We start from the raw sequence: 12,174 nt of genomic DNA, 5'->3' as shown, positions 1-12,174 counted from the left end.
AGGTCTGGCTCTGGAAAAATAAACCTGCTGGCTTGGCTGGTGGGCAGGTATGTACTTCCCGATGAATTGAGTCCCCCGCACTCCCCCTAGGACAGGAGCCCTTGGCTGTGCCCCATCGCTTGGGGACTGCGTGGCACTAGGGCTCAGTCCAGCCCCACTGCAGCAGCAGGAAGGGGGTGGCACGGCACAAGCCTGGTCTCCCCCAAGCTTTTCTCTCTGCTGTGTGCCAGCCAGGAGTTAGTCCTTTGTTAATTAAAATAAACAGAAACCAGGTGGTGACAGGTTGTTTGTTATAGGCTCTAGGCAATGATCCTTGTTTTCAATATCACGTGAAAGCCTATGGCAACAAAGTGGGACAGACTGGAAAAATGCCTGCATGATCCTTTTATTAATGTTATAGAGCTCCTTCAGTCCCCTTGCCACGCTTACTATTGCCACTCGCCTGAATGCATAGAGTTAATTGGAAGCAAGCAATAAAGGGCTTGTTACAGATCTGAGCAAGGAGAAGTAAAATAATGACGGGGTTAAGCCAGCCTCAGGTACGCAGCTTCAAAGGAGTGAGGATAACAATGTCTGGCTCTAGCCAAGCCAGGCTGGGAGACTCCTCGGTAGCTGAGTCTGCTTTCAAAGGAGCCCCTAGCACCTCAGAAATGCTAGAAAAGGGCAGGAGATTATGTGAGCCAGGAACAGCTGACAAGCTAAAGATATGTTAAAAAACAAATAAATCAGGGGAACTAGGCTGCAAGTGTGATGGATAGTTTCCAGTTCTCCATACTGGGGAAGAACGCCAGGTCTGCCCAAGCTCCAGCTAGGAAAGTTAAGTATGAGTACAAAACCAATGTATAAGGCACAATTCTTTTAAATTCATTCTAGCAAGAGTTGTGCAGCTTTTTGGCATAATAAATCATATTTTTATTTTAGTTAAGCTGTTGCTGCAGGCTGTCAGAAGGAGACCTACACATGCTCCAGTGCCAGCAGTTCTGCACCCCAAATTCGAGAGTGCAAATTGCAGAACTTCACCCAGGAGGCATCTCCTGACATCTCGAGAACAGAGGAAGGGAGAGTGGCTGTTTATTGAGCCCCAGAGCAGGAGCACAGCTAGCCCAAAAACATTGTTGCAAAGGATTTAAGGCTTCACGGAGAGACATTATATATGTTCTGCCTAGGTTCTTCCTGTATGATGCAAGACTTTTCCTTACAATTCTGGATTGTTGACCAGGTGATCATTTTTTCCTTATAAACTAGCTGGTAATTCCTCATAAATCCATCTTGCTGTCTCGCAGAGATTGCATTGACTTTTCATTCTTCACTCCCTGTGGCAGCCTATGGTTAGAGAAAATGCTGTAGTAAGCTGGTCATGCTTCAATAGCTCTTTCACAAATGGGCTAGTCAATAATTAAATTAATATATTTTCTGACAATGAAGAAAATATTTTCAGCAGAGCTGTGAGCTATCAGCGCTCTGCTTTCAGCATATTTTGAGACTACTGCAAGCTCTGAACTCAGCACAGAAAAAAGAAACAGAAGCAGCTGAATTTCATTAATTTAATTTATCCTGAATAATTCATGTAGTTCCTGTCTGTAGTATAGTTTATCTGGAGACACGAAGGCTCTTTAGAAAGTTAGGCAGTGTAATTATCTTTTTACAGGTAAGGATGCAGAGATAATTTAAGTACTGTAATATCAGGCTACAGACGGGGTTTTCCTCAAGTAGACACAGATACGAAGTTCCTTTTCACCATAGTTCTGCATGAAGACAAATCTGAATCAACGTACTGGGGAACTAATTCCAGAAATTTGGCTGAATGTGATACCAGTAGGAGCTACACTTCTGCAAATTAGGTCACTTAATCTACCTTAACATTCAAGTATTTAATTTAGTGCTGCTCTTTGTTGACCAGACGAGTGGAAGTCTGAAGAATACAAGTGACAGGATCACAGCAGACTTTACCTTTGCCTTATTTATCTGGTGATACCCAGACTTTACCTCAGCTGAGGTCATAAGATGAAGTCTTCCACAGCAGCAGAACAAGCAGTACTAAGGGGCAGCTCCCCACACACTACTGCTTGCTCAGCTCCCCTTGCTGGTACCACCACAAAAGACTTTGTCTCATAAAGCCACAAAATAGGAGTCCAATTTTAACTGTCGCCTTGTTCTCTGAAAATGACCCTTATAATTAAATTCAGCTTACCTGTGCAGGAGATGCAGATTTGGGGGTGAACTTAACAGTTCAAATTCTCAGAGCTCAGCTGGACCAATCTGTGCTGCAGCTGTGTTTTCTTAGCTATTGTCAAGAGCCCTAATATTTGGGCCTATGACAGCGATCCAGACTGGAGCAAGAGATGGTGATCCCTAAATTCAGACTCATTATTTCCTATGCCCCAGCTGGCTGTGAAGGAATGGATTAAGGTCTCAGTAATCTCGTTGCTATAGAGGGTGATATCCATCTGTGTACTTTGAGGTTAGTCTTCTGACAGCTCTATAAGTCTAACGTTTTGCTGGCCACCAAATTACTGTACTGCTATTACTATACTACTATGCTATACTATGTTACGCTACGCTATGCTATACTATCCTATGTTACACTGCCTAACTATAACTGGCCAGCAAATTACTATAAGAATGCTCCAAATACAAATAAATTTATTTATTTATTTATTTATTTTGGTAGTGGAAAATGCTCAGTAGGAAACTTCCCTTTTCCACCAATCAGGGTAAAAGCCTGGTAAAGTTTGAAACACGTATCACTTAAGACTCAAGCCAACAGTATTTACGTGTGATTTTGCTATGATAGACAAGACCATTTTGTCCTGAACTGCGCATTGCCAAGAAGGATGAGAAAAGCAAACAGGACAGAACAAAAATTATTGCTAGAGGAGGATGGAGAAAAGTATCACACTACTATTGCAATAGTAGTGGACCATAATTCAGGAGTCTCCATGCACTAATTAAATGTACTTATTTGTGAGGTAAAGGATAGAGGGTAGTCCTGAGGAAGCACTATGACAGTCAGTTCTGCAAATAGTGAAAAGGATAATTGAATACGGTAGGAAGGAATGTAATATGAGTGCAACACTGAAGATTTCCCAGTTCTGTCTTTTCTTTATCCTCTTATGTCTGTTTTACCAAACATTTTGCATTATTGTTGTTCAAATTCCCATCTTGCTTCTTTTGCTGTTGCTCATCGTGTTGGTGTAGCAATTTGCTAGATAAGACAGCAGCAATTTGCCATGATTTGCTCCTTAGACACTAGGCAGACCCTGGTGAAAAAAAGCAGAGTCAGAAACCAGACAGGACTAAGTAGACCAAATAAAATTAGACCCCTTGAGTTTCAGAGATCGGAAGAATGCAAGTAGTCATATGAGAATGTTTGTGTGCTGAAGAGAAATCTACCTGATCTCAGACAGAAAACAAACAAACAAACAAACAAACAAAACAAACAGAATTCTAATTTTTTAGGGACAGTTATTATTGAGTTTGGAATAGAGTTTTTGTCCTTTTCCTTCCTTCCTTCCTTCCTTCCTTCCTTCCTTCCTTCCTTCCTTCCTTCCTTCCTTCCTTCCTTCCTTCCTTCCTTCCTTCCTTCCTTCCTTCCTTCCTTCCTTCCTTCCTTCCTTCCTTCCTTCCTTCCTTTTCTGGGAAACCAGTGTCTGGTGAAAGTTAGTTCTTACCCAGAAAGAAAAACATTATGTATACAATCTTCAATAGTTTGTTTTAAAAGAAATGACAATCATCAAAGCACCTAAGATCCTCACACTGTTTTGGAGTGGGGAAGGGAGGGAAGATGAACAACAGAAAGCCACATCTACAAAATATGTTCAATCTTGTTCATACAAACTCTATGTGCTCTGAAAATGGACTGTGCATTAGAGAAAAATAAGGCCTTCTTTTGGGAAGTGGGGGATAATAGAGCAAATATGTTTGCATTCACATATGATCTGTGCATTAAAATCCCTGAACTTGTTACAGGGGAAAATTCTAGGTTAGTAACACAACTTTAAAGTCTGATGTCAGCTATAGAGTGGTCCCAGTGCATCCATATGGACTCCCAGGAATAATGACATGACAATAAGTCATCTTCACTATACAACAGTAATGAAGGGGCTTGAAAATTATGTTTCCTAAGAGCTTGTCTCTGTAATAGAAAGAGGGGATGATGAAGTCACTCCTTGACTTGTTATAGTTGATGAGCTCTATAAAACTGGGTTTGATAAAAATGACACTGGACCCAGTTGAGCAAAATATTCTCCTTGGGAAGGGCTCAATAACTTACCATTTTATTCTATGAACATTTCAGCCAGGGAGAACATTTTGTTTATGGCTGGGACCAGTGTGTCCCAAAATATCCCATGACACTAAGGAAACTTGCAAATGATAGTCTACTTGAACTTGGTCAGAGTAGTCACGTTTGCCTGATGCACATGCACTATAAGGGAGATTTCTTCATTCTGAATAATTTTCTTCTTTTAAGACCACCTTCAACTATCTTCATATGGCTCCTTCTCTATGACATTACCAGCCACTCATTGGCTTGAACATGAGAGTCACCAGCTACCCCCTTTTTATTATTTTAATCCAGTCAATGGATTAAATTTGGCACACTGTAAGGCCTTGTCTCTACCAGAAAAGTAAGCTGGTTTAATTAAATTAATTTAGACTTATATAAATTACTATGATAAATGTACTGAAGCTGGTGTCACCCATGTTCATAATGATTTATCTTGCATCAGTTCTGCTCCTGCCATGAATGCCAATCATGATTATTCTTTAACGAACACACTTATCTAATGCTGGCAAAATCACAACGTAAGGGAAGAAAGTCAAAGTATAGGCTTGCTGGACCAAAATGCAGCTTGCTAATATCATATTGCATGCTGCAAAGAGCACAAGAAATTATGGGACAAGGGAGAGAACAAGGCACAGAGGTAGCAGAAACAGGCAAAATGCATGGTGGGTTTGGGGAGTAGGAAATTTGACAGCAGTGATGATGGTTATAATCTTGTATTTTCCATCTGATAAGCATTGCCCATTTAACTGTCATTTCTCATCATTAATTTTTACTATACACAGACAATTCCCTCTGCTGGAGGAACCTTTTCATCTGCTGCAGAAGCATCTCAAAACACCATGATAGGCTCTGAAAGAGCTCCCTGTGTCTGAAACATCAGTGGTGATGACCTTCAGGGACATGGTAAGACTTGTGAAAAAATACGGTTTGGCTTCCAGAGTATGCTCAGGGGGTCTTCATGTTTCATGCTGAAAGCCTATGAAATGGTCACACTGCCATTTTCTGGGTATGTTTTCTTGCTCTAATGTAGCTCTTAAACCCTCAAGACCTTTCAGAAAGCTGGTGGCATAACCTTACAGCTGCAGCCTGTAAAGATTTCTACCTTGTTCTGCGCACAGATTACTGCTGCATTATCATCAAACATGTTCAGTGTAAGCTACTCAGTGTAAATACTTCCTCTGAGTACGGGAGCCTCAAAGCAGTCTACAAAGCAAGGAGAGAGTGTCTCACTATGTCTGAAGTCCAGCCTCTTGGGAAGAACCAGCACATAGTTTTCATTTTACTTGTACAGTATTTTTAAGTTTAAGTAACATGACTAGAGCATATAATTTCTTGTGGTAATCCCTTCATACAGGGATGAATGTCACCCACAGGGAGTCCTTGTCCAATAGCTGGCCCAGCAGGTGGAAATACCAAAATCAGTTATGATAATATTCCTCATATTGCTTTGGTTCACTACAGCTTTTGTACACTGTTTACCACCAGCTCAGTGTGAATGCACAAGCTGCTGTGTTGTCATGTGGCATGGTTTAGACATTCAGCTTTCTGGGATCCAGAAGATCATCATCTGGAATAAATAAGTACTCCATGAGGAGCCACTGCATCAATGATTTAGGGGATTTTGGAGATCAGAAAAATCAGCACTCTTTTAACACAAAGCGCCAAGCAGCTGACACTACCTGACTGGCAGATGCCATACTGCCAAGGCCTCATGGTTTGTTTGCTCCTAGGCCACAGTAGTGAGAATGCTCTGCTCTTCCTTGCCCAGAATCATAGAATCATAGAATATATTGGAAGGGACCCACAAAGGATCATTGAGTCCAACTCCTGGCTTCACACAGGACCACCCAAAAATCAGACCATGTGTCTGAGAGCGTTATCCAAACACCTCCTGAACTCTGTCAGGCTCGGTGCCATGACCAATTCCCTGGGGAGCCTGTCCCAGTGCCCGACCACCCTCTGGGTGCAGAACCTTTCCCTAACCCCCAGCCTGACCCTCCCCTGTCCCAGCTCCATGCCGTTCCCTCGGGTCCTGTCGCTGTCCCCAGAGAGCAGAGCTCAGCGCCTGCCCCTCCGCTCCCCTCGTGAGGGAGCTGCAGGCCGCCATGAGGCCTCCCCTCGGCCTGCTCTGCTCTGGAATGAACAAACCAAGGGACCTCAGATCTCAGCCGCTCCTCATATGTCTTGCCCTCTAGACCCTTCATCATCTTTGTAGCCCTCATTTGGAAACTCTTTAAAGGTTTATGTCCTTCTTATACTGTGGCGCCCAAACCCACACATGGTGCTTGAGGTGAGGCTGCACCAGCTGTTGTTCAACAGCTCCTGAACAATTTCAGAGAGTCTCAAGCATAGGGTGAGCCCTGGTTTTGTATCACAGATCTCCACCATTATTTATTAAAATTCTTTGAAGTAAAATTTGAAATGTCTTAGTCTATTTCATACACTTTAGAAGGACACTTTCCCTGCAGTAACATTAGTTTTGCTGCCCATTTTTCTTACTGAGAAATTCTTTGGATAGGTTGAGGTGGAGAGAGCTGAATCTGACTGTGCAAGTGCAGTCCGTGCTTGTCCAAGGAAAGCGAGGAATAGCTCAGGAAGCAGACGGATCTGCAATACCTGGCAGGCTCTTCGTAGGACAGTAGGCATCAGTTCACAGGAGTAGGTGTCAGGCAATACATCTTAGTGGGTACGAGTCAGCCCTCAAGTCCAGCTGTGAAATGTTTTGCACGTCTAGCACCAGTTGGTACTTTGTCTCCAGTATTTCTGGGTTACTGAGTCAGAGAAAGCCGAAAAGCAGTCATAGTCGCCTTGACTGGATTTAAGCTCTGCTATCTATGCCCTGCTTCCTTGGAAAGGATTTCACAGTATGTGCAGGGGCACATTATGGTGGGATTTACTTTCTTTTACTTCAACACAGGCATTATATCTGCTTACTAAGTAGTTCTTATTGCAGAGGATAGCTCTTGCTTTAGCTGGCATAACAGTATAAATACTCTCCAGAATATGATATATGCGTTCATTTATTCCAGTGTAGTAAGGATCAAGTCCTGGTTGTGTGTACATCAGGACAAGCACATTCTTTGTCCTATTCCTCTGCTCTTCATCCTAAGTGCAGAGCAGGGCAGGACTACTGCTTTGCAGTTAGGTACAAATGTGCAAAGGAAGAAGAAAAAACATGTTTGCCAGAGCAATTTCTGCATATAAAGCAAAAGGCATCCAGCTGAAAACAGGTAAATTTTCCATCTAAGTTCTGTGTCTGTTGTTTAACCTGGAAGTTAGCTGAAATTGCTCTCAGAACAAGTTAAGAGGAACAAGTAAAAAGGTGCTAGCATGATAGTCAGTGAAAGTACAAGAGCTGAATTTGATTCAGTGCTTTTTCCCACAGACCCCGTTTTCCATATCTCTTTTCAAAATTCTATGTTCATTCAGAGAATCCTTTATTAACCATTAGCATATTCTTAGACTGTAAAACTTACTGTAGAGGGTACTGTGGGACTTAACTTCTCTGATCATCAATCTAACCTCTGGAATCAAGCAGGATTAAACACTGAAATAATTTGACTTCCCATTTATCCATCTTTTTCTTGAACACTGCTGATGACATAATGACCTCATTAGGTAAAATCTTCCTAAGCACAATTTGTCCTATTAATCATGTCTGCTGATGACATTTCAGTACTTCAGAACTAAAATAATAAATAACAATTAAATAAAGCCTTGAACTTGATGATAACTTCCATTAATCACAAAAAATATTGACTTATTTGCAAAGTGTGACTAGCAGGTGTAATTTCCTTGCTCCCTCCCCCCCCTCCCCCCCCAAAGTATTTTGTCTTTATTTTTAATTCCTTCAGAAGACTGGCTTTTGAACTTGGCTCAACAACAATCTCTGCTCTCAGTCCCTTGCAGAATTGCAGTTGTATTTTGCCAATGAGGCCTACAAAACAGAGTGACAAATGAAAAAATATAACATGGAAAGGCACTTTACACTTTGTCAAGGAGAACTTGCTAGTATCTGGAGATCAGTCTTTTTTTTTTTTTAAAGATTAAGATTTTTTCAGAAATTTACCAGACAGAGAAACACTGGAAAAAAATAAAATATATCCCTAAACAGTGTTGCTCCTGAAGGAAGTATTCTGATTTTTCTCTGTTGTTATTAGTAGTTACCTCTAAATGGCTATTCATGCATATACATTGTGAATCTCAGCTGAGGCAATAATCCCAAGAAGAGATCATCTGCTCTTGCAGGTGAGCAAGAAAAATTACAAGCGAGCTGAATCTCAACTATTTCTATCAATATATTACAGTCATAAATAATTTGTGTTGGTCAAACACTCTGTCTTTTCTTTATGTTAATTATATTTTCACTTTCATATAATTCTATGTGGCAATAAGCCACTTTATATATCCTCATCCTCATCCTTTTTTTTTCAACTTTGTCCTTAAAAAACCATACACACACACAAAACAAACAAACAAAAAATCAACAACAACAGCAACAAAAAAACATGCCGTTGAAGCACAATTCAGCACAACTAAAACGATAACTCACAGGACTGTAGGATGGCTCTCCTTGGGAGGGAGCTCTGGAAGTCTCCGGTCTAACCTCCCGCTCATGGCAGGGTGAGGTATGAGGTGAAAACAGGCCACTCTGGGCTTTTTCCAGTTGGGTTGAAAACCTCCAAGAATGGAGACTGTCCATTCTAGGGAGCCTGTGCTGCTGCTTGACTGAATTAATTAAGCATCTAGCACTTCTTGTCATAGGCTGTGCCATAAAGATGTTGTGATTTAGTGCCTTTAGAGTATCATCATACCAGAAAAATGGAGTGTATACTTCTGCATATCCTAACTCCAGGGCGGCCTCAAGGTCTAACCAAGAGTCTGGCAGTTCCAGGCAGCCTCAAGAAGCTAGAAATGACAGAAAGCCATTTTTGCTTCCTGCAGTCTACAGCTTCAACACAGCAGATACAAACACTGTACTAAAAAAAAAAAAAAAAAAAAAAAAAAGCAGAAGGGAAGACAGTGCAAAGGCCAGCCCTCTTCCTCCCCCTATAGAACTAATTAAAACGTTGCTGAGTTGTCACGGATGTGTGGATCAGCTCAGAGAAGGCAGCTCTGTGCTGCAGGAGCCAAGGCAGGTGGGACTCAATGTACACAAGGCCAGAGAGCAAAGACATGAGAAGTTTGAATTAAGCATGAAGGGCAAGCAGTGCCAGCAAAGACGCAGACACGGTCACAGCAGTACCATTTTAAATGTCTGTAATGGGAAGATAAAATGAAGAGGGAAAAGTTAAAAATGCCAGCACCATCCTGATTACTTCTTGAAACCCTGCCCCCTTCTGCTCTCGCCTCATGCACCATCTCTTTAGCTTTGTGCTTCTGACCACAGCCCCGGGGAGGGAGGCTGAGATGGAGGCCGGGAGGCAGGGAGGACCATTGCATCTCACGTTTGGTCCGGGCTGGGGCTGCAGTCCTGTGGGTCTCACTTTGTTTCTCCAGCAGGTTTAATTTAGGTTTCATCCCTGCCATTTTCTTACCTCTGGGAGCTATGGCAGCAGTAATTAGAAACCAAGAGGCCTCTGACAGCAAAGTGTTATTAAGTAGGACAAAAGTCTGTCAATGAAATATATTACAATAACAATAAGATAGTTGATAGTTATTAGCACATTTTCTGTTTGATAAGTCTCTTCAGTTCCTCCATAGTCTACATAATGGCCTTTCTCCCTGACAAAATACACTCTTGTTCTTCTCCTGAGGTGAATTGTTTCAGATGTTAAAATCCTTTTTCTAAATTTAATTCTTGTCCGGCAAAACTGCTGTGTCACTTTGGCCTGGAGTCTGGAAGCATGTCTTTGTCTGCTCACCTCAAGTGTTTGCTTGGATGCTGCTTACTTGGAGAGTAGATGGCCGGAAGGACCTTAAGATCACCTTATACAACCTCTTACCCATCACAGGCCGTTACATTTCACTGAGTTATCTCAATATTGAAAGTGTATAATGAAACGGGAGCAGTAAAACAGCTCTTAGTCTAAAGGCCACTTTGCAGTTGTAAAGCCAGCCTTCCCTTGCCTTGTCAGGCTGTTGATTACCTAGCTTGCAAACAGACTAAAAAACTACCTCTGCTGTGAAATGTGTCTCCCTCCCCACTTTAGGGAGTCAGGCTAGCACTCCTACCTCACACAAAAGGGACTAGACACGTGGATTGCTCTGCATGTGGGAGCAGCATTGGCAAGATTCATTCCTAAGGCAGGAAAACAGATGGGTGATCCTGAACAAGCAGGATGGCTACATCTATTGTGTAGTCCCCAAAATGTATTCCAAGTTAAGGCGTGCCTCCTACCAGCTCCCCAAGTCTCTTTTTAGAGACTGCTCTCCTTTGCAGCCTGGCCATGCCAGGGGAGGATGCCCCTTTCACACATCAGGGTTTCCCAAGTGCGTGCATCAGCTGGGGGGATGACAGCACAAACAAACAGCATCTGCGAGATGGAGTTGTCTGCATTTGTGTGTGCATCTTAAAGGCAAGTAAAGAAATAATAACGTAGAATTGTCCTATTCCTCCTGAAAAAAAGGACTTCTCCAGACTTGTTTCTTCAATCTCAGAAGGAATTGATTTGATTTTTCACAGCTGTGTATCATGTTTTCTGATTGATGAGCAGTAACAGGTTGGAAAGGGTTTATTGTTTCATAAACAAACAAACCAACAACAACAAAAACAAAACTAACACAGGGTTTTTTTAAAACTTGTTAGTTCTGGACAAGTAGAGACACTTAAATCAGAGAGTACTTTAGGCTGACATTTAATTATGTAATGAGGAAGGAGAAGAAGCACACAATAAAATAAATAAAAATAATTGTAATGTGGTTTGCTGAAAAGAACAAGTAGATTGAAAATGCTATTGGGCTGCACAAAAATAGCATCACACAATTAAGAGTTCATTTCTTTTTTGCTGGCAGATTAGGGACTTCTTCCCCCTCGCTTTTTCGGTATTGACTATCAACAAGGGAAATAACTGTCTGCCTCCCTGCAGCTTTCTGAGGATGTGCTGCTGTTTCTTTCTTTTGAGATTCAGCTTTCTTTCCAGCCTGAGGTTTTGAGTCTGTGAGTGACCTATGCTATCAGCAAAGCAGGGAAGTTAATAGACTTCTTAATTAACCTCTGCAGGATTCATTTATTTTGATGCCAAATTACGGAAAGGGCAAGTAGGTAAACGTCTACAACCATCCAAAAGCTACTGGTGACTACATGGCTACTACATGCTCTGCTGAAATTATAGCTGCAGCAGTGAAGCAAGAGAATTCTTGAAGCACAGGCAAACAGATGTGAGATGGGAGCTCTCCCTGTCCTCCTCAAGAGAAACGGAGTTAGCCCAGATGGTTCATTTCTGAACCCGTTGTGAAGCTTGTCCAATTGTAAGCTAAGGCATTCACAGATTATTTATTGCATTTTTTATTGTGTCTTTGTTGCTCAACCAAGGTGATAGAATCTAATAAATTCTATTTAATTTTACCCTTTCTGTATTGTATAATCTATCTTTTTTTATATGGATTCAGCTGCTTGGTCTCAGGCACCAATGGTATTGCAAAGCAATGCTGTGTGTGTGTGTAAATATTCTCCTACAAGAGCTAAAATTATTACAGCCAGTTTGGTATATTCCCTTCTGCAACTAATGAGAAACACAAAATATTGTTGTGGTGGATGTGAAAAATAGGCATCATCACCCAGAGCCTTCCACATCTTCCTGTGATCCGCACGTTGTGTCTCGCCTTGCCTGTGCCACGAGGGAGTGAGGAGGGAGGGAGAAGCGGCTTTGTGCGCGTGCCTCCATGTTCTCCTCCTCCTGTTTCGTTAGATGCAGAGCTGCTGTCTAGGAACCGTATGTGGGCTG

Source organism: Anser cygnoides, chromosome 3, assembly GCF_040182565.1.
Source record: "Anser cygnoides isolate HZ-2024a breed goose chromosome 3, Taihu_goose_T2T_genome, whole genome shotgun sequence".
In the NCBI taxonomy this organism is placed as follows: domain Eukaryota; kingdom Metazoa; phylum Chordata; class Aves; order Anseriformes; family Anatidae; genus Anser; species Anser cygnoides.
The sequence above is the reverse complement of the archived record's forward strand: the minus strand, read 5'-3'. Positions refer to the sequence as shown.